Source organism: Cherax quadricarinatus, chromosome 10, assembly GCF_038502225.1.
Source record: "Cherax quadricarinatus isolate ZL_2023a chromosome 10, ASM3850222v1, whole genome shotgun sequence".
In the NCBI taxonomy this organism is placed as follows: domain Eukaryota; kingdom Metazoa; phylum Arthropoda; class Malacostraca; order Decapoda; family Parastacidae; genus Cherax; species Cherax quadricarinatus.
This window is the reverse complement of record NC_091301.1, coordinates 37,879,287-37,900,532: the sequence shown is the minus strand read 5'-3', so window position 1 is coordinate 37,900,532 and position 21,246 is coordinate 37,879,287. Positions and strand designations below refer to the sequence as shown.

Below are 21,246 nucleotides of genomic sequence, written 5' to 3'. Positions count from 1 at the left end.
TCCCAGCCTCCTCACCACATTCAAAACACTCCCGCCTCCCCCATGGCCTGAGTCGACCTATACCCCCGCACATCCGCGTATGTGCAAAGGGAACTCTTGGTTCTATCCTATTGTCAAATACATTTTTGACTCATTTCGACACATTAAACACCTATTAGGCGCTATAGCTTCGGAAAATCAAAAATTTTCCACACTGCGGCCGGGCGGAGGTCGTTGCTAGACGACTTACATAATGTGGAGTACAATTTTCCCATCTTCACTGGCCACCTGGCTTGGGAACTCCAACATTGGTATTTACATAATCACCCATTAATTCTTTCCACCTGTTAACTCCTCAGGTAGGGCTCCATCCAAAGCACACTCAAGCCTCCATGCTTCTGGTATTAACAATTTCCCTCTTATTGTAAGGTGTGACACTAAGTCTATGCTCTCGGGGCTAATTTGTTGGGCATACTGGAATTATGAGACTTTAACAATAACAAGTCTCTCTCAGTATCCCAAGTCAGCCCCAGCACATTACTGCATATAGGCACCAACTCCATGGCCATCCATATTTATTGATCCCTCAAAATGGACTAATTAGTGTTCCATTCTCTCAGGGGCATAAGCCTATGCTCCCTGGATTAATTTATTGGGCATACTGGAATTATGAGACTTTAACAATAACAAGTCTCTCTCAGTATCCCAAGTCAGCCCCAGCACATTACTGCATTATTTCATTAACCCCTTCACATATCCTCATTAGTTCCTCTTCAGTTGACGTCACACCCGGAAATTGTCCACATAAGATTATTTACCCAATTACTTCGTTCAGTGGACCACCTGTGCACTTAAGGTGTGCATTTATCGTCGCCTGAAGTAAGAACAATTTATTATTTAACTGTTTATTAATTATATCATTATAAGCAGTCAACAATTTTGGTGTCTTGCTCAGTTCGCAGAGCTGGGCCCTTTAACTGTCCATACGCCATCCTATAATTAGTAGATAATTCTGGACGGTTGAGCTTCCACGGAAGTCGCACCCAGTAATGTCCAGATTCAAATTTAACATCCTTCAGGTATTGTTCCTGAGTAAAGGAATCATTTGGACTTTCCTCATTTATATTAATCCCTATGCTGTCCAGCTCCCACAAATTAGACTGGTTCAACATCAGAAGAATACTTGTACTGGGTTGACCTTTTATGAGCAAGACACCGTGACTGTATTCACTACTTCTAGTCATTATTACTAGGCGGTAGTCTGCCATATATTACATGGCCCGTACCAGTGTTGAGGAGAGTGACGCCGCATGCTTTTGGATTTATGCCCTTTATCCTGAATTATTACATCCAACGCCGGCAAGGCTACCTCAGCTAGGCCATCATTATTGCCATTAGCTGCAACCTTTACATCAGTCACTGTAGTGTCAGGGTTATTAACATTATCATTATTGTCACCATTATTATAAGAATCACATACAACCCTGCACATAACTGTATGGTGCCTTCCCTTGTTGCATTGATAGCAACTGTTCAATTTGGTATGACAATCCTTTACATTATGATTGTCTAGACATCTGATAAATCTGTCAAGTTCTTTCATTCTTTCCACTTTAATATCCCATGAATTATAGGCATTACAATTTTTAGTGAAATGAGTACCCTGGCAGAAGAGGCAGTCTCTCTTTTCCTTGCCTGACCTCTTATTAACTGGGTTACACTTACTGAGGTACTTATTCCTCTTACCTTGATGTGAGGAACCACTATTACTGATTCCTGACTTGATATGTGCCTATTTAACTCTTAACTATGATTATTACCACTGGGATTATTTTTCCCTTTTGCGACTTGACAGATACTTCAGAGTCATTATGTGTTATATCCTTAGAACTGTTTGGCTGACTGGTCTGCAATTGAACAATTAATTCCTGCCGACCTAGTCTGATTTCCTCCAGACCGTACTCTGGAGGTTTTGGCAAACCCACCCTTTGCATTAATAGGTTGACCAACTGCCTGGCTTACACCCTTTAATTTATTCAAAGCCTTACTTTTACAAGACAGTTTTTCTTCCAATTCGTAATGTTGATTAATTAAAACATTCATTTCCATTCCATCTGCACAATTCTCCAGCAGATCTCTTTCACAGTCTTTAAACCACAATTTGTACCAGTCAAATCTACTCTCTAAAACATCTAAATATAACTTTAATTCATTAAGGTTCACGGTTCTTTGATTCACTAAATCAAATGCCTTCGTCACATGGCTTTTAATAGCCTGTAATGATGCTTTCATTACTCTAAAATTCACGGACTTGTCAGCCACATTAACTCCATTAGATCCAGTCATGGTTAGAGAATTATTAATCACTGATTATACAACTTAAGTAGGCGCCTTAGAAGAGTAATTCTTGCACTTTACTCTTGTATAAATCCTAGCCACCCATGTGCTAGCAATTAATTGGGCTAATTATCATCCATCACACGATCGATTAAACTTGTGCACCCTACACCCACTTCCTTCAATCAGTCACTTAATTATTAAGTAATTAATTCAATTAATTTTTTCACTGATTGCATCCGGTTCAGGAAGGACCAGCGGGCAGATATGGAAAATTTTCTAGGGGTGATTACCTTTATGTACTTCAACATTACATGCTTACAAGTAAACTCATTGGGAGACAACCATATTGTTTACCGTAGTCACCCCGTGTAGACATGTGAGAAAACTTAACCACCCCTGGTCACGGCAAGTGGTTCCTTCGACCTCACAATCTTATCCATATCTATCCGAGACCAGTATGGATTGGATAGCACCCACAAGTACGGTGCTGCTAATTAATTGTGGACTGTATAGATTATATTAGGGTAGCTGAATGAAGGGGAGGGGGAGGTAGGTTACACATGGATATATCCATCAAGGAAAAACACTTGTACATAATCTCTCCACTTACCAGATATTCTCTGGTGGTCATTTGATGTAGCTGGATCACTCATAACCTATCCAATTACAACATACCTAACTGGCCAGTATCAGTCTGCTATAACTAGAAGGGTTACTTAACTGTGGGTGATTGATACTCCTTATTTCCTCCATTCACCATCTCATTTCGATGTCCTGCTACACCGACACGGTTCTTATTCCAGCAGGACGAGGTATCCGTCGGTTTGTCCCGGTTTAGAAGTCGTGATTCCATAAAGCTTCACTATCCTCGGTACGAGAATCACGCGTTCACTCGGAGCAGGGCGATCTATTTCACATCCCGCATTCTCTTAACTCAATGTTATTATCACTGATTACATTACCATTCACAAGACGATTTAACGTCTCATAATTATTATACACATTAGAGGTCACTCCATTAAGATCTGAGGCCGATGAGCGAGGATTAACACACGGGTATTTCCCCTGGACACACACCATGGCCGTGCACCAGTCACACCCGGTCGAACCATTATTCACTAATTTTACCACCTTTTTACGGTGGTCCCGTAAATCACGTTCCCTCACTCTTCACCAGGAACAGTTACGACACTTCCTATTATGAAATGAGGCCTATATTAATCCTTAGGCCGCCGTGAATGCCAATTTCCTGGTTCCATGCTTTCCCAGCCTCCTCACTACATTCAAAACACTCCCGCCTCCCCCATGGCCCGAGTCGACCTATACCCCCGCACATCCGCGCATGCGCAAAGGGAACTCTTGGTTCTATCCTATTGTCAAATACATTTTTGACTCATATCGACACATTAAACACCTATTAAGCGCTATAGCTTCGGAAAATCAAAAATTTTCCACACCCTTAAAAGCTTTATGCAGTAAAGGGTAAAAGTCACAACATACTCACGTTGAAATATTCATTATTACAAAATAACTGGACTCTTACTAATGCATGGTTAAATTGATACATTTCAGTGAAATTTTGTTGGAAGTAATCTCTGAACTTTCTCAAATGCATAACTAATTATTACATCATTACAGCATTATTTATTATTATCACACCGGCCGATTCCCACCAAGGCAGGTTGGCCCGAAAAAGAAAAACTTTCACCATCATTCACTCCATCACTGTCTTGCCAGAAGGGTGCTTTACACTACAGTTTTTAAACTGCAACATTAACACCCCTCCTTCGGAGTGCAGGCACTGTACTTCCCATCTCCAGGACTCAAGTCCGGCCTGCCGGTTTCCCTGAATCCCTTCATAAATGTTACTTTGCTCACACTCCAACAGCACGTCAAGTATTAAAAACCATTTGTCTCCATTCACTCCTATCAAACACGCTCACGCATGCCTGCTGGAAGTCCAAGCCCCTCGCACACAAAACCTCCTTTACCCCCTCCCTCCAACCCTTCCTAGGCCGACCCCTACCCCGCCTTCCTTCCACTACAGACTGATACACTCTTGAAGTCATTCTGTTTCGCTCCATTCTCTCTACATGTCCGAACCACCTCAACAACCCTTCCTCAGCCCTCTGGACAACAGTTTTGGTAATCCCGCACCTCCTCCTAACTTCCAAACTACGAATTCTCTGCATTATATTCACACCACACATTGCCCTCAGACATGACATCTCCACTGCCTCCAGCCTTCTCCTCGCTGCAACATTCATCACCCACGCTTCACACCCATATAAGAGCGTTGGTAAAACTATACTCTCATACATTCCCCTCTTTGCCTCCAAGGACAAAGTTCTTTGTCTCCACAGACTCCTAAGTGCACCACTCACTCTTTTTCCCTCATCAATTCTATGATTCACCTCATCTTTCATAGACCCATCCGCTGACACGTCCACTCCCAAATATCTGAATACGTTCACCTCCTCCATACTCTCTCCCTCCAATCTGATATTCAATCTTTCATCACCTAATCTTTTTGTTATCCTCATAACCTTACTCTTTCCTGTATTCACCTTTAATTTTCTTCTTTTGCACACCCTACCAAATTCATCCACCAATCTCTGCAACTTCTCTTCAGAATCTCCCAAGAGCACAGTGTCATCAGCAAAGAGCAGCTGTGACAACTCCCACTTTGTGTGTGATTCTTTATCTTTTAACTCCACGCCTCTTGCCAAGACCCTCGCATTTACTTCTCTTACAACCCCATCTATAAATATATTAAACAACCACGGTGACATCACACATCCTTGTCTAAGGCCTACTTTTACTGGGAAAAAATTTCCCTCTTTCCTACATACTCTAACTTGAGCCTCACTATCCTCGTAAAAACTCTTCACTGCTTTCAGTAACCTACCTCCTACACCATACACTTGCAACATCTGCCACATTGCCCCCCTATCCACCCTGTCATACGCCTTTTCCAAATCCATAAATGCCACAAAGACCTCTTTAGCCTTATCTAAATACTGTTCACTTATATGTTTCACTGTAAACACCTGGTCCACACACCCCCTACCTTTCCTAAAGCCTCCTTGTTCATCTGCTATCCTATTCTCCGTCTTACTCTTAATTCTTTCAATTATAACTCTGCCATACACTTTACCAGGTACACTCAACAGACTTATCCCCCTATAATTTTTGCACTCTCTTTTATCCCCTTTGCCTTTATACAAAGGAACTATGCATGCTCTCTGCCAATCCCTAGGTACCTTACCCTCTTCCATACATTTATTAAATAATTGCACCAACCACTCCAAAACTATATCCCCACCTGCTTTTAACATTTCTATCTTTATCCCATCAATCCCGGCTGCCTTACCCCCTTTCATTTTACCTACTGCCTCACAAACTTCCCCCACACTCACAACTGGCTCTTCCTCACTCCTACAAGATGTTATTCCTCCTTGCCCTATACACGAAATCACAGCTTCCCTATCTTCATCAACATTTAACAATTCCTCAAAATATTCCTTCCATCTTCCCAATACCTCTAACTCTCCATTTAATAACTCTCCTCTCCTATTTTTAACTGACAAATCCATTTGTTCTCTAGGCTTTCTTAACTTGTTAATCTCACTCCAAAACTTTTTCTTATTTTCAACAAAATTTGTTGATAACATCTCACCCACTCTCTCATTTGCTCTCTTTTTACATTGCTTCACCACTCTCTTAACTTCTCTCTTTTTCTCCATATACTCTTCCCTCCTTGCATCACTTCTACTTTGTAAAAACTTCTCATATGCTAACTTTTTCTCCCTTACTACTCTCTTTACATCATCATTCCACCAATCGCTCCTCTTCCCTCCTGCACCCACTTTCCTGTAACCACAAACTTCTGCTGAACACTCTAACACTACATTTTTAAACCTACCCCATACCTCTTCGACCCCATTGCCTATGCTCTCATTAGCCCATCTATCCTCCAATAGCTGTTTATATCTTACCCTAACTGCCTCCTCTTTTAGTTTATAAACCTTCACCTCTCTCTTCCCTGATGCTTCTATTCTCCTTGTATCCCATCTACCTTTTACTCTCAGTGTAGCTACAACTAGAAAGTGATCTGATATATCTGTGGCCCCTCTATAAACATGTACATCCTGAAGTCTACTCAACAGTCTTTTATCTACCAATACATAATCCAACAAACTACTGTCATTTCGCCCTACATCATATCGTGTATACTTATTTATCCTCTTTTTCTTAAAATATGTATTACCTATAACTAAACCCCTTTCTATACAAAGTTCAATCAAAGGGCTCCCATTATCATTTACACCTGGCACCCCAAACTTACCTACCACACCCTCTCTAAAAGTTTCTCCTACTTTAGCATTCAAGTCCCCTACCACAATTACTCTCTCACTTGGTTCAAAGGCTCCTATACATTCACTTAACATCTCCCAAAATCTCTCTCTCTCCTCTGCATTCCTCTCTTCTCCAGGTGCATACACGCTTATTATGACCCACTTCTCGCATCCAACCTTTACTTTAATCCACATAATTCTTGAATTTACACATTCATATTCTCTTTTCTCCTTCCATAACTGATCATTTAACATTACTGCTACCCCTTCCTTTGCTCTAACTCTCTCAGATACTCCAGATTTAATCCCATTTATTTCCCCCCACTGAAACTCTCCTACCCCCTTCAGCTTTGTTTCGCTTAGGGCCAGGACATCCAACTTCTTTTCATTCATAACATCAGCAATCATCTGTTTCTTGTCATCCGCACTACATCCACGCACATTTAAGCAACCCAGTTTTATAAAGTTTTTCTTCTTCTCTTTTTTAGTAATTGTATACAGGAGAAGGGGTTACTAGCCCATTGCTCCCGGCATTTTAGTCGCCTCATACGACACGCATGGCTTACGGAGGAAAGATTCTTTTCCACTTCCCCATGGACAATAGAAGAAATAAAAAAGAACAAGAGCTATTTAGAAAAAGGAGAAAAACCTAGATGTATGTATATATATATATATGCATGTGCGTGTCTGTGAAGTGTGACCAAAGTGTAAGTAGGAGTAGCAAGATATCCCTGTTATCTTAGCGTGTTTATGAGACAGAAAAAGAAAACCAGCAATCCTACCATCATGCAAAACAGTTACAGGTTTTTGTTTCACAGTCATCTACAGCATTATATCTTATTAACCTTAACTAAGCAGTCTTCTGAAACTAACCAAGCTTACCGAACAACTATTACACCATACGCCACACCTTTACTTATCAAAAGCATCACTCACGCCCACGCATACCTCAAGAAGCCAGCCTCATTTTACCCCTTAAGATTGCAACGCCCATAAATCCCTGAAGCGGAAGCTACGATATCCCTCCGAAAAGGTTAAATGCCACCTGCTCCCAGTGATGTCCTTATTCCTCTGTTGCGTCCCATAAAATATCGCTGCCAGTGCCCTGATTCTCTCCCTTACTGACACATGTCAGTAAGCCCATGACGTATACACAAAGTCCGTGACTAGATAACCCATTGCGTTCTGTACCAGCAACCCCCTTCCCCACATCTAAACTTAACGCTCTTAAAACGCTAATCCCACCTCCACCCACCATACGTAAAACCCTACTAAACCACTTCCTCACTGGTTCCAACCTCGCACAAAAAAATACCGCATGAAAGACAGTGTCAATGTCTCCACACACACAACACTCCCCACCCTCCTGCACACGCCTATTTGCCAACACTTCTCCAGACGGTAATATATTGTGGAGAAATTTAAACATTACCTCCCTTACCATTGCCTTCAATTGTAACCCTTTTAAACGGCCCCATATATCACTCCACGCATACATCGGATATATACCTTCCACCTTAGCAACCACCTCCCTACCACCCACCTGAGCCAGTCTTCCTATCTTGACCCTGCGTGGGTCTCGTGCATAAATTAATAACCTCAACATTCCCTCACACATCTGGACATCTCTACCCCTCATCCAACGCTCCAAATCCCTTCGAACCCATGCCAAACCTGTGCCTGCAACCCTACCCTCCCTCAAATAACTGTGTTTAACATACATGCCCAACATCCTTTGATGCAACGCCATTAACCCCAGCCCTCCCCGGCATGCCGGAAGACACACAACATCTCTCGATAACCAGTCACAACCCGAACCCCAAATATATCGATATACACGCTTCAACAGACGCTTCTCATCACACGGATTCAATGGATATATACCTACCACATGCCACAGCTTACCATACAAAAGCACATTCACCACAATAGCATGCTGATGTAACGTCAGTCCTCCTGTATGCAATCTCGCCAATCTACCCAGAACCCTATCCACAGCTTCTCCCGAATTCACCTCCCTCGCTTCCTGAAGGTTTCCCATATGAACAACCCCACGCACCTTAATTTGACACACCAGGGGCCAGCCTTCTTCCTGTCCTAGAGCCCCACCCACGCCATCCCCCACCCTCATAAGCATAGACTTTTCCCTATTAACCGTCATCCCTGTTGCCCTTCCAAAACGTTCCACCAATTCACTCACCTTTCGTAAGTCCTGTGACCTTCTAAATAGAACCGTGGTATCATCCACATAACCCACGATCCCTGGTTCCACCGCCACTTCATCTCTCTTCACTCCCTCCCTCACACTCCCTCGCACAGCCCTATAGAACGGATCCTGAATCAACGCAAAGAGAAGCTGCGACACAGGGCACCCTTGCCTCAAGCCATCCTAACTAGTTTTCCTAGCCTACCATTTACCTGCACCCATACCATAGCCTGCTCATGCAACACCTTTGCCCAACTGACGATTTCCCTCCCAAACCCTTGCCACTGCATTAACTTCAACAGTGCCTCACGCTCCATACAGTCATATGTCGCATGCCAATCTAATGCTAATACCCCACCTTTATTTCCCCCCCCACTTTCGTCTATAAACCTATGTATGATCCCTTGCCCCACACACATTGATCGCCCAGGCACACCATATTGACCCTCATCCAAAACTTTGTCAAGAACCCTTTTCATCCTATTCCCTAACATTTTAGCAAAGATCTTGTAATCACCACACATTAAAGATATCGATCGATAATCATGTACGTAATTACAAGACTTCTTTTTCGGGACCATGACCACAACACCCGTACGTTGCTGTTCCCCCAATCTACCCTTGGTTTTCATAGCATTAAATAAAACCACTAAAAATCACGCAAACATTCCCAGTTTTCCTTATAAAAATCACAAGGAATACCATCAATCCCCAGTGATTTTCCCACACTCATACTCTCCACTGCCAATCTAATCTCCTCCTCGCTTATAGGTCCACTCAGATTCAACCGATCCTTATGCTCGAGATTACAACATACCCATTCACCCATTTCCCCTAGCACCTCATTATTAACCCCCACTCTTTTGCCATGCATCTCGTACCATGCATCCACATAGCAACCCATACCCTCTGTTGACATGAGCACCTGCCCTTGACGATACCCCTCCAATTGCTTCTGAACACTTAAGCTCATTAATTCTGTGCCCCTGCGACGTTTTCCCTGCTCTCTCGAGACATGCCAAAGGACAGTCGCCCCATAAAACCTCATCTATTCCTCCCGCGATTCGTGCTGCATCAAATTCACGATTTTGAATGTCCCTAATCAATTGTTTTAAACCCTCAATCTCAGCCACCAGATACTCACCCCCCCCTCCCATATAGCATTCCTGCAGTTGACCTTCAAGGGAATGTAAAACACCATATTGAAATCTCCGCTCTTCCTTTCCCCGCTTCTGATAAAAATCCCTCATCTTCCCCTTACCAACCGTGTCCCACCACTCAAGGATGTCTACCCCCACCCTACAGTCTGCCCACCATCTCCTCCAAGCACTTTCAAAAGATTCCCTCCCACCCCCTTTGTACAATAACCCAACATTCAACTTCCAATAACCCCTGAAACACTTTGGCAATCCCTCCCAATCCAAGTCCACCAGAACCCCTTTATGATCAGAGAAGCTCACATTCAATGCACAAACACTGCTTACCCTCACTCCCCAAGAAACATAGATTCGATCCAGCCTCGCCGCATAATCACGCCTAATGAACGTATGCATGACCCCACCCACCTCCTCCCCTCCCACATCCACTACATTCACACCTCGCAACAGATCCTCTAAATACCCCGAAAAAAAAAGCCTTCCTCTAGGTTCTACGTCCTTATGTCGAACAATACAGTTCCAATCACCTCCTAGAATCTTTACGACTGGCAGCGATCTTAAATGGTAAACAAGGACGTCCCTAAAGAACTTATTTTTGACGCCCATGTCTCCTTCCACAGGCCCATACACCCCTATGAAACCCACTTGTACCCCACCCCATGCTCCATCCACCCGAACCACCCACCCCTCCTCCCCTACCTCACATCTTTGCAGAGAAAACGGGCTAGCTTCTTTAATTAACAATGCCACAACACCTTTCAATCGTGCAGAGCAACCCATGTACACATCGTATCCATCAATCATTAACTCTCCCAATGATTTGTAATTGTGTTCTTGCAGGAACAAAACATCAGGTACATATCTCTTTAAAAAACACCTCCAGACTCTTACATTTATCTACTGACTTCAACCCGTTAATATTTAAGGTAATACACTTGAAAGATTCAATGGAGGCTTGCCTTTAGAGACCTTAACACTCTTAAATCCTTCACGAGCACCCCCACCTCTACCCCCACACCCCCCTGTGCCTTCCCCTTTTACATGCTGAACACACTTTGTTCCACCCGTATCTCTACGGGTCATATCGTGCCATGCTTTTTTCCCAGACCTTTGCCCAGGAGTCAAAACGTCATCACTATCGGTTATCACAGCAGCTCTCTTGCGAGAGCTACGATCTGCAACCATATCCTCCTCTAGACTATTATCCCTGTGAACATCCACAACTACAACCTGTTGTGCTTCCACACCACACGCGACCTGCACGTTGGGGCCTCCTGCCCTTGCCTCTACACTCTCATTTTCCAGCCCAGCATGGATCCTCGCAGACGCCGAAACGTCCAACAATTCATTCAGAGCCTCCTGAATGGATGCCTCCATTACATCCTGAGCAATTACAGAGTCATCCTCGGCCGTCCCCGACACCAAGCCTATGTCCTCTCCAACGCCAGGTAGGGTCATACATGCAGAAGACAACGCTGTCTCCCTCTCTACCTCCTCACTCCACGTCTCCCGTGCCAGAGACTCACGCTGCGTTGCCATAGCGTATGTTTGCTGCTTCAGTGCATCATCAGTCCTTGTATCAGCCATTGATCTTCCTCGTCACGTAGGACATTGCGCTGCGATGTGGTCATGTGTCCCACAAAGTCGACACGTACGCCTCTGACCCGTGTACGTAATGAAGACTTGAGTGCGGAAGTCCTCCATCACCAAGTACGTTGGTATAGGGTGCTTAAGGGACATTTTAAGGGAAAACTACCCTTCTGGCATACCAACAAGTGGTCCATCACGCCAACGTCCCAATGTCGCCAAATGCACCGTACCATAACGTCCAAAAACATTCCTTAAATCACTCTCGTCAGCTTCAAAAGGAACATTATGCACCTTGATCCAGGTGTAAAACCATGATACATCATGAAGGCGAACATTAACACCAGGGTTAACCGGCTTAACCACATCCTGGTACCTGGCCACCATATTTTCATAAGTGCTGCTCTGCCGGAATTTGATGAATAGCCTCGAAATACCATTCTACGACACTCCATAGAGCTCCTCATTTGTGATGCCATACGTATTTCTTAATATCGCCGTCAGCAAAAGATGGGTGTTCTGACTGTTGAGCGAACCATTCACAAGTTCAAGACAGACAGTGTTGACATGCCTACGTCCACTTTACGCCATTATGAAAGTACTGACAGAAAAACTGCACAGAAAACCAGTTGATTCAGGAGCTACTGCGCAGCCTGCCCACACGGCCCGAGAGCGATGAGGACAATGACTTGTGATACATTAGGAAGATCATTGATGTATTGAGGAAGAGCGGGGTACCAAGGATACTTCACTGCGGTATTGCAGTATCCAGTTGTCTTAATGATGAGGTTGTGTCCTTAATATAGACGTATTGATGCCTGTTAGTAAGGTAGGATTTGAAATATGTAAGTGCATGGCCTCTTATGCCATAGTGATCAAGTTTGTGGAGTAGGATGCTATGGTCTACTGTATCAAAAACTTTCCTTAGGTTGATGAAGAATCCTAATGGATAAGCATTTTTTTTTAAGTGCTGTGTAAAGCAGGTTTAGCATTTCTACAATTGCGTCATTTTTGCTTTTGCTTTTCCTGAAGCCAAATTGGCAGGGGTTGAAGATGCTTTGTGCTGTTATAAAGGAATATAATCTCTTGTGTACAAGTTTCTCTATGATTTTGAATAGCAACGCTAAGTTTGATATTGGCCTATAGTTGTTTACATCTGTGGGGTCACCAACTTTGTGTATTGGTGTGACCCTTGCTGTCTTGAGTAGTGCCGGGAAAGTGCTAGTTTCTAGTGACTTGTTATAGAATAATGAAATAGCAGGTGAGAGAACATGAGCCGCTCGTTTGTACAATAATGGAGGAACTTGGGCCAAATTTCCTGATTTATTTTTAAATGACTTAATTATCGTAGTGACTTCTGTGGCCTTGGTGGGTGCAAGATAGAAGGAGGCTGGGAAATTCCCATCTAAGTAATCACTTGCTCGGACATTAGTACCTGGGATTTTGCTGGCGAGATTTGATGCTATGGTTGAGAAAAGTCATTTATCTTGTTAACTGTATCAATAGGCTGTAGTTGGGTTTTATTCGGTTTAGTTAGGACAATATCCCAAGATTTTTTTTTCAGTTTGTGGGTGCCCAGAATCTGAGAGAGCGTTTTCCAGGTCTTTTTTTTGTATCTCCTCTTGTTTTGGTGAATCTATTGGAGTAGTACAGTTGCCTAGCCTTTCTCATTAGTTTGGTGAGGACTGATGCGTAATGTTTAACAATATCTTTGTTTATTAAGCCCTGTCTATATTGCTTTTCATATTGATATTTCTTATCAATGGATCTCAGTATACTGTTGGTTAGCCATGGGCAACCTAGCCGATTATTCGTAATCTGTTTCATTTTGATAGGACAAAGATTGCTATATAGTCTAAGTAGTTTGTTAAGAAATAAATCTATCCAATCATCGATATCATTAGCATTGAAGAATTCTGTAGGCCAGGCAACCATACCTAGCTCTTGTGAAGTTACTTATTGAAGCCTCGTCATAGAGTTTAAATGAGTCCTTGTTTTCCAGAGGAAAGGTGAGGTAGTGGTCAGTAGTGCTGGCTGTGATTATCCCTGACTTAAGGGGAGCAAGTATATTAGTCAATATATGGTCAATTATGGTTGCACTTGTCTCAGTCAGCCTGGCTGGTTTAGTTATTGTTGGTATGAGAAGTGTGTTGTTTACATTGTTATTGAAATCAGTTACTGGCTGATCATCTAGTAGGCCAAAGTTAATGTTGTTAATATTGAAGTCTCCGGCTAAGAGAAGGTGGTGCTTGTTCATTTGGTTGTTTGTTTTTAGTGTCTTTAATTTATAGCCAGAATTTGGGATATTTGTATGAGGAATCCTGTAAATGGCACCGATTGTTATAGGAGTCTTAAAGTATTTTACAGGAAAATTTGCGAAAATGTATTCTGTATATTCATCACTATAACAAGTGGTGTTACATGATAGTTCATTAGAGTAAGAGATGGCTATAATCCCCCTCCCCATCTTGGTATGGTCTGCAGTTGTGGATAGCTTTGTATCCTGGTAATGAGAAGATATCTATTGTGTCCTGTTTAAGCCATGTTTCAGTGAGAATAATACAGGAGAAGGTTGTCTTTAGGGAATCGAAGTGTGGAAGGAGGTCATCTAACAGCACTTTCAAGGCAAGTGAAATTGCTGATCTAGAAAATGTACAGAGAACCTTCACAGCATACATAAGTGTGATAAAACCACTTAAATGACTGGGAACTGTTGAAGTTCCTCGACCTGTACTCCCTAGAATGCAGGCGGCAGAGATACATGATTATATACACTTGGAAAATCCTAGAGGGATTAGTACCAAATTTGCACACGAAGATCACTCCCTATAAAAGCAAAAGACTCAGCAGATGATGCAACATCCCCCCAATTAAAAACAGGGGCGCCACTAGAACAATAAAAGACAACACAATAAGTGTCAGGGGCCCAAGACTGTTCAACTGCCTCCCAGCATACATAAGGGGGATTACCAATAGAGATCTTTGGCTGTCTTCAAGAAAGCACTGGACAGCCACCTAAAGTCAGTACCTGACCAGCCGGGCTGTGGTTCGTACATCGGACTGTGTGCGGCCAACAGTAACAGCCTGGTTGATCAGGCCTTGATCCACCATGAGGCCTGGTCACAGACCGGGCCGAAAGGGCATTGACCCACGAAACAGTCTCCAGGTGTTGGAACTTATTCGGTCCGAGAAGTCCCAATGGGGAAAAACACACCGTTCGAGGGCCCTTACACCCAACCCAAAACACAAACATTCTCTCCCGGATTGGCCAAGGTGGATGGGAGGTACTACTTAATTTATAGATTTACCCTTCAGGGAAGAAGTAGGTAGTTTTACTGTTAGTACACTAATATTAGGATTATTGAGGCAACTGTAGATAATAATAATGTAGACCTAAGACCTTAACAAAGGTAGTAATAGGCCGATAATGTAGGCAAACACTAGGTTAAGTTAGCTAGGGAGAACTGGCAGACCAAGTTTGAACGACGAGGCGTGGGTCTCGAAGACGCCAGCTCGTTCTTTTATGACCAGACATCACCTGGACAAGACGTGCTGTGATCAGCAGGCGGCGCCCCCCACGTGTCCTCACATATGAGATCTGGGGAAACCTGGTGGAGGCACCTCAATATACCGTAGATGACCTCCTCTGTCAGGCCCATACAGTAAGACAAGACCTCCACTCTTTCGTAGGATTCTGGCCAGTTTCTGGGGAAAGTTGTGAGTGAGTTGAACTGTGGGCCTTTGTGCAGCTAGTAGTGCATGCCCAGTACATACCAGCGTCTCTTGTCAGCCTAGAAGCTAGTGTCCATGTCTGCATAGTTATACTAGGGGATACACATCCCCTTGGATATAGGAATTTCTGAGGTGCAGGCAGGTCACTAATAACAATTGAATATTGCAGGAATTAAGGCTCCCGGTTGCACGTGGTTCTGAGGAGAAGTCCAAAGGGGCTAAGCTTAGGGAGGTTGAAGATCAGGATATATGCTGCAACACCAAGTAAGTTAATCCTTTAAACGTGCATGCAGGCGAGATTTCTTGCAACATCAGTCATTTATGAAAATCTGTCCTATAAGCCACTTGTGAGACTTAGGTACCGACCTCAGAGTTCGGTGTCAACAGAGCTTGCCAGGGTAGGCGACTCACTTGGAGGCAGTCCAGACAAATTTTCACAAGTGGTCCTTTGAAACCGTGATGTGGAATAGCTAGGTTAAAATTAACATAGGTAGGCCACAATTAGGAACCAGTTTAAGAATTAGGTTAAGTTAGTACACCTAGGCCCAGAGTTACACAGAGGCTAGGACAAGCTGACTATACACAGAAGTTGTTATTTGCAGTAATTTACAGGAAGGCCAGGTAGGCTCGAGAAGCTTGTGAATTTAATTATTTACAGTGATTACAAGTAATCCAGAGTAGGAGACTTGTGTGTTAATTACTTACAGTGGATTTGCAAGGTAGCCACAGTTAGGCTAGGCTTGTGCAATATTTACAACAGTTATAGTAGCTAGGACAGATTTAACCTAGTTATTATTTACAGGGAGTTCTAAAGCCAGGTTTAAGCTACAGCACACTAGTTAGGTTAGGATTTACCTTATCCAACCATCCACGCTAGACTGAGTAAGTTGGGCACAGGCCAAACTGGTTACATACATTATTCATTTACTGTTTCACAAGTTGAATTGTTGAATTTATTTGTGCGAATTAAGTGATTTTTTAATTTGTATACTGCATTTTGTGTGATTTTCATTGTCTTTGATTAATTTTTAATGTGGGATTTGTGAATTGTACCTGAGACTAGGTTAAGTCCTGTAATCATTTGCTGGCATTGTACAGGAAATTGCTAGGTTAAGCTTTAACACTGATACACATTTTGATTGGGATTTGAGAGCTAACAGTGTACATTTTAAGTCAGAGTTGATATAACAAAGGAAATCGTTAAACCTGTTGAGGAGCCTTGAGACTTGTTCATTCTTACCTAACACCGTGACATGCTGTGGGGTGGACTGGGTAAAGTACAATTAGTGTCACACTCCTCATTAAGCCTCGACAATGGCAGATGGGAGTTCAGAAGAGTCTGGTTCAGTGTTAGCAAAATTAAAGCGATCAGTGGCGGCATACAAAGGGCATCTGAACAGAATGCACAACAGGTGCAAGGCTACTTGCCAACACAGTAAAGTAGACTGCGATGATTTGCAAGACTGCTTGAAGCGTTTGGGGGAAAAATGGGAAGCCTACGAACAAACATTCTCAGCATATGAGCTACAGGCTATTGAGGATGAGGAATCCCAGGATAGTCTTCGGCAGGCTCTGGATGAATTCACTAAGGATGATGTAGATTGTCAACAGGAGATGAATACGTACAAAGATAAGTTAAGTATATTAAAGGCTAGTATTCCAAGGGTGGTGTCGAACACCGCAGGTACCCCAAACAGCCACACACCTGTCAGTATGTTGCCCAGGTTGCCTCAGTTGAATTTACCGACATTTGACGGAACCCTAACTGAGTACATTGCTTTCTGGGATCAGTTTAAAGACCAGATAGATGACAGGAATGATTTGTCAGATGCCGTCAAATTGCAGCATTTGCGGTCACAGCTCAAGGGTAAAGCCTTAGACTTGGTCCGGCACTACCAGATTACTGACACTAACTACCAACATGCCAAAGACCAATTAGAAGACATATTTGGCAACACTGAAGAGATAAAAGCGGCCATACTTTATCGGTTGTTGGATCTAGAGGCTTGCCGACATGACCGTCAAAGCCTAGAGAAGTTCCGTATTGAAATTTTGAGCTTGACAAATAGTTTCAGAGATTTGCATGATGAGGATGATTCAGAATGGGTCCTTAGCCAGGTGATTCAGAGGAAACTGGCTAGCACTACAGTGCGTGAGTTACACTTAAAATATCGGACGAATAGGTTCACGATACAACAAATTATTGAAAGGTTGGGGGATCTCATATCTCACCTGAGCGTAGGTCAGGGGGAGAAATTACCTACCAAGGAGAAGTCAGTCAACTTCCCCAGACATTCGAGAGATAGACCTAAACCACCTCCTACTAGGGTCGGCACGTATTATGCCCAGGGCGAGTCCTCCACCCAGAGGGCCAAGGGAGAAGCCACTAAAACGGCCAGTATGAGACAGTGCTTGTTTTGTGAAGGAGAACACGCTAGTTCAGGGTGCTCAAGCTTCACCACCTATCACAAAAGGGTTCAACGACTAAGGGAGTTGAGACTGTGTTTCAAGTGTTGTGGAGAACATTTTGCCAGGGACTGTAGCGCCCAACTCAATGAGTGTCGGGGCTGCCGGAAAGGTAAGCACCACAGTGCACTGTGTCCTAATGACACCAGATCAGCACAAGCTAAGGTGAGCAAACCGCAAGAAAGGGCGGAGAGCAAGGACGAGTCTGAAGTAGTGATAAGTGTGGTGAGGGCGGCACCGGGAATTTGTTCTGGTGAGCAGTTTCAAGGTTCGGTGGCCTTGCCCACCATAATGGCGGTGGTTACGAATGGGAAGAAGTCTGAAACGACCCGTTTGTTCTTCGACAGTGGGACACAGAGATCCTTTATAACAGAGAGTCTAGCAACTAGGTTGAAGCTGAAGACAGGTGGTAAAGTTGGCATGAAGGTGGAAGGGTTTTGTGGGGAAGTCCCACCCAGGTCTTATCCAGTAGTCAATATGACGGTCAGGTTAGCCGGGCATCGACAGGAAATTTCAGCCTTGATAGTGAAGAGGCTGCCCAATATCATTACCACTAAGGGACTGGCTGCAGCAGTCAAACGTTTGAGGGAGTTGGATGTGAAGCTAGCGGAACCAGACATTGCTACAGACAACTGTTAGTAATGTAGGAATCTTGGTAGGAGGAGATTACATAGACGAGTTCGTGTCCACGAGAAGAGTTATCAAGGAGGGTGTTGGCTTGTACAGGACTCCAGCGGAGTACATCATAGGAGGCAGGGTACCAGCTCACTTCCCGGTGACCCCGGGAAAGGAGGGCTCCGGTATTACAGCGACTGAGGCTGTACTGGTGATGCGGATTGGGGTGCACGAAGACCTGTCAGAGACGCACGTTGGCATATCCGACAGTGAGCCGGTCCATAAACTATGGGACCTGGATGTAGTAGGGATTAAGGGTGACCAGCTGCCCCCTGAACACGAAGGGACGTATCGAGATTACTTGAACCATGTGCAGTTCAGGGACAGACAGTACTGGGTGCGACTCCCAGGGAAACCGGTACACCCAACGCTGCCCACTAATTTCAAGAAGGCACAGGGTCAGTTGAATTCATTGGTAAACAGCCTGACCAAGAAGGGTCTGGTGGGGAAATATGATGATATTATTAAGGAACAGTTGGCCCTTGGGTTCATTGAGAAAGTGCCCAATGCTAGCCCTGGGGAAAACACCCATTATCTTCCACACATGGCAGTCACCAAGGAGTCAGTAACCACTCTCATCAGAGTGGTCTTCAACTGCAGCTCACAGGCGAGTCCCCAAGAGCCATCGTTGAACGACTGCATGCTCACAGGGCCCTCCCTGATGCAGAAATTAGCAGATGTGTTGTTGAGATTCAGGACAGAACAGTATGCCTATGTGGCAGATATTAGCAAGGCCTTCCTACGTATTGGGTTGCAGCCACAAGACAGGGACTACACAAGGTTCTTGTGGTTGGCTAACAGGGAGGTGCCCAAGCAAGGGTATGATACCTACAGATTCAGGGCAGTGTTGTTTGGCGCCACTAGTTCACCATTCCTATTACAGGCCACCATAGACTACCACCTTGCGAACTGTAACAGCCCACTTAAAGAATTACTTAAGACCCTATTTTACGTAGACAACATGCAAGGTACCACCTCAGATGAAAGGCTGTTGGTGGACATTTACCGAGAATCTAATCAGGAGATGCTCTCAGCTAACATGCCATTGAGAGAATGGGTGACAAACAATCCAATGCTGTGAGGCACGGTGGAACATGACTATGCTGGCTACTCAGTACCTGAGGTAACGTCAGTGTTGGGACTGGAGTGGGAAATCAAGGAAGACAGACATAGGCTAAAGAGGAAATGTGATGGGGAAGGGAAGCTGACCAGGAGGCCCTTGCTGAGTAAAGTGCAGACTGCCTTTGATCCTTTGGGTTTGTTGACACCCATCACCATTCGAGGGAGGATGCTAGTGCAACAGACCTGGGAGCTGAACCTAGGTTGGGACGACCCACTGCCAGAAACAGTCTGCCAGGAGTGGGATCTGGTTAGCAGAGATCTAGCAGAATTGCATGAGTTCACATTCCCTAGGTCCATCGGGTGCACCGGGTGGGACTATGACTTGCATGTCTTCTGTGATGCCTCCTCCAGGGCTTATGGGGCAGTAGCGTATTTGGTGGCCGGGGACCAGGTCAGTCTGGCCACAAGTCGTGCGCGGGTGACACCCCTGAAGGATTGCTCGATCCCAAAGCTAGAGCTCACGGCGATGTTGCTGGGAGCAAGACTGGGGAAGTACGTAGAGGTGTTGAGTAACCTGAGGGTGACACACACCTATGTATGGACAGACTCAGAGGTGGCCTTACAGTGGGTCCAGAACGACAGGTCTAAGCTCCCCTATGTCAGGAATCGGGTAAAGGAGATACGGGAGCTACAGTCAATGTAAACAATTCTGTACGTGCCTACAGATCAAAATCCAGCCTACCTGATAAGCCGAGGGGTGACACACAAAAAGCTGAGTAAAAGCGAGATTTGGTTCAAAGGCCCAGACTGGTTACCGGCAAAGGATTGCTGGCCAGAGCAGAAATTCGAGGAGACAACCAGCAGCATAGTACACTTTGTGGGGGAACCCGACACTGAATTATTTGACCCCAGACGCTACTCCTCTTGGAGGAAACTTATAGGAGTCACGGAAATGGTATTTCGATTTGTGAGGAAGCTGCATGACAAGGTAAGCCAAGGTCGACAGAATATTGGATAAGGCAGTACCAAAGGGAGAGGTTTCCAGGAGTGCTGGAAGTACTGGCGACAGGGCAACAGGTTATGGCGTCAGGACGTGTGTCCAACAACGACTCAGGGAACAGTAAATTGGTCCACTCATTGGGATTGTTCCTAGATCATGATGGGCTAATAAGATGCAGGGGAAGAATACAAAACTCTGAGCTCAGCTATGGGGCCAAACATCCCGTGTTACTGGGAAAGGAGGGATGGGCATCAGAGCTATTGATACAAGATGCCCATCAGAGGACCTTACATGGGGGGTTTGGAGATACCCTCACCTGCCTACGTCAGAATTACTGGGTACTGAAGGGCTGAGCTGCCGTCAAAAAGATGCTAAAGAGTTGCACGGTCTGCCGGCGGTAAGATGGGGGGACCCTACCATACCCAGGTCCACCACCGCTGCCTCAGGAGTGGGTACATAGTGGCAGGCCCTTTGAGACTGTGGGAATAGACTATACTGGGGCTATCACGTTGAAGAACCCAGGAGACGATAGGGTGGGCCCTCAGAAAGTATATGTCTGCCTGTTTACTTGTGCCACTACTCGAGCCGTGCATTTGGAGTTGGCGGAAGATATGTCGACAGAGACTTTCGTGAAGTTATTCAGGAGGTTTACAGCCAGATTCTCGTGCCCGCAATTGATTATCT

The 21,246-nt window shown here is 44.4% G+C and overlaps 1 protein-coding gene and 1 long non-coding RNA gene across 3 annotated transcripts in view; one reads left to right on the top strand and one right to left on the bottom strand.

Annotated features, from left to right (window-relative positions):
* The window catches only part of LOC128688062 (intraflagellar transport protein 74 homolog), a 694,157-nt gene that overhangs the window by 394,004 nt on the left and 278,907 nt on the right, over positions 1–21,246 (bottom strand). The window lies entirely within an intron of this gene.
* LOC138852519 (uncharacterized) overlaps positions 14,787–21,246 on the top strand; it is a 389,852-nt gene continuing 383,392 nt past the window's right edge. The window contains exons 1-2 of one of the 2 annotated variants that reach the window (XR_011391846.1): positions 14,787–14,911; positions 15,529–15,623. This is a non-coding gene — a long non-coding RNA (uncharacterized lncRNA). Of the gene's footprint in view, positions 14,912–15,170; positions 15,394–15,528; positions 15,624–21,246 lie in introns of those variants that run through there. The other variant, XR_011391845.1, reaches the window with a different exon arrangement.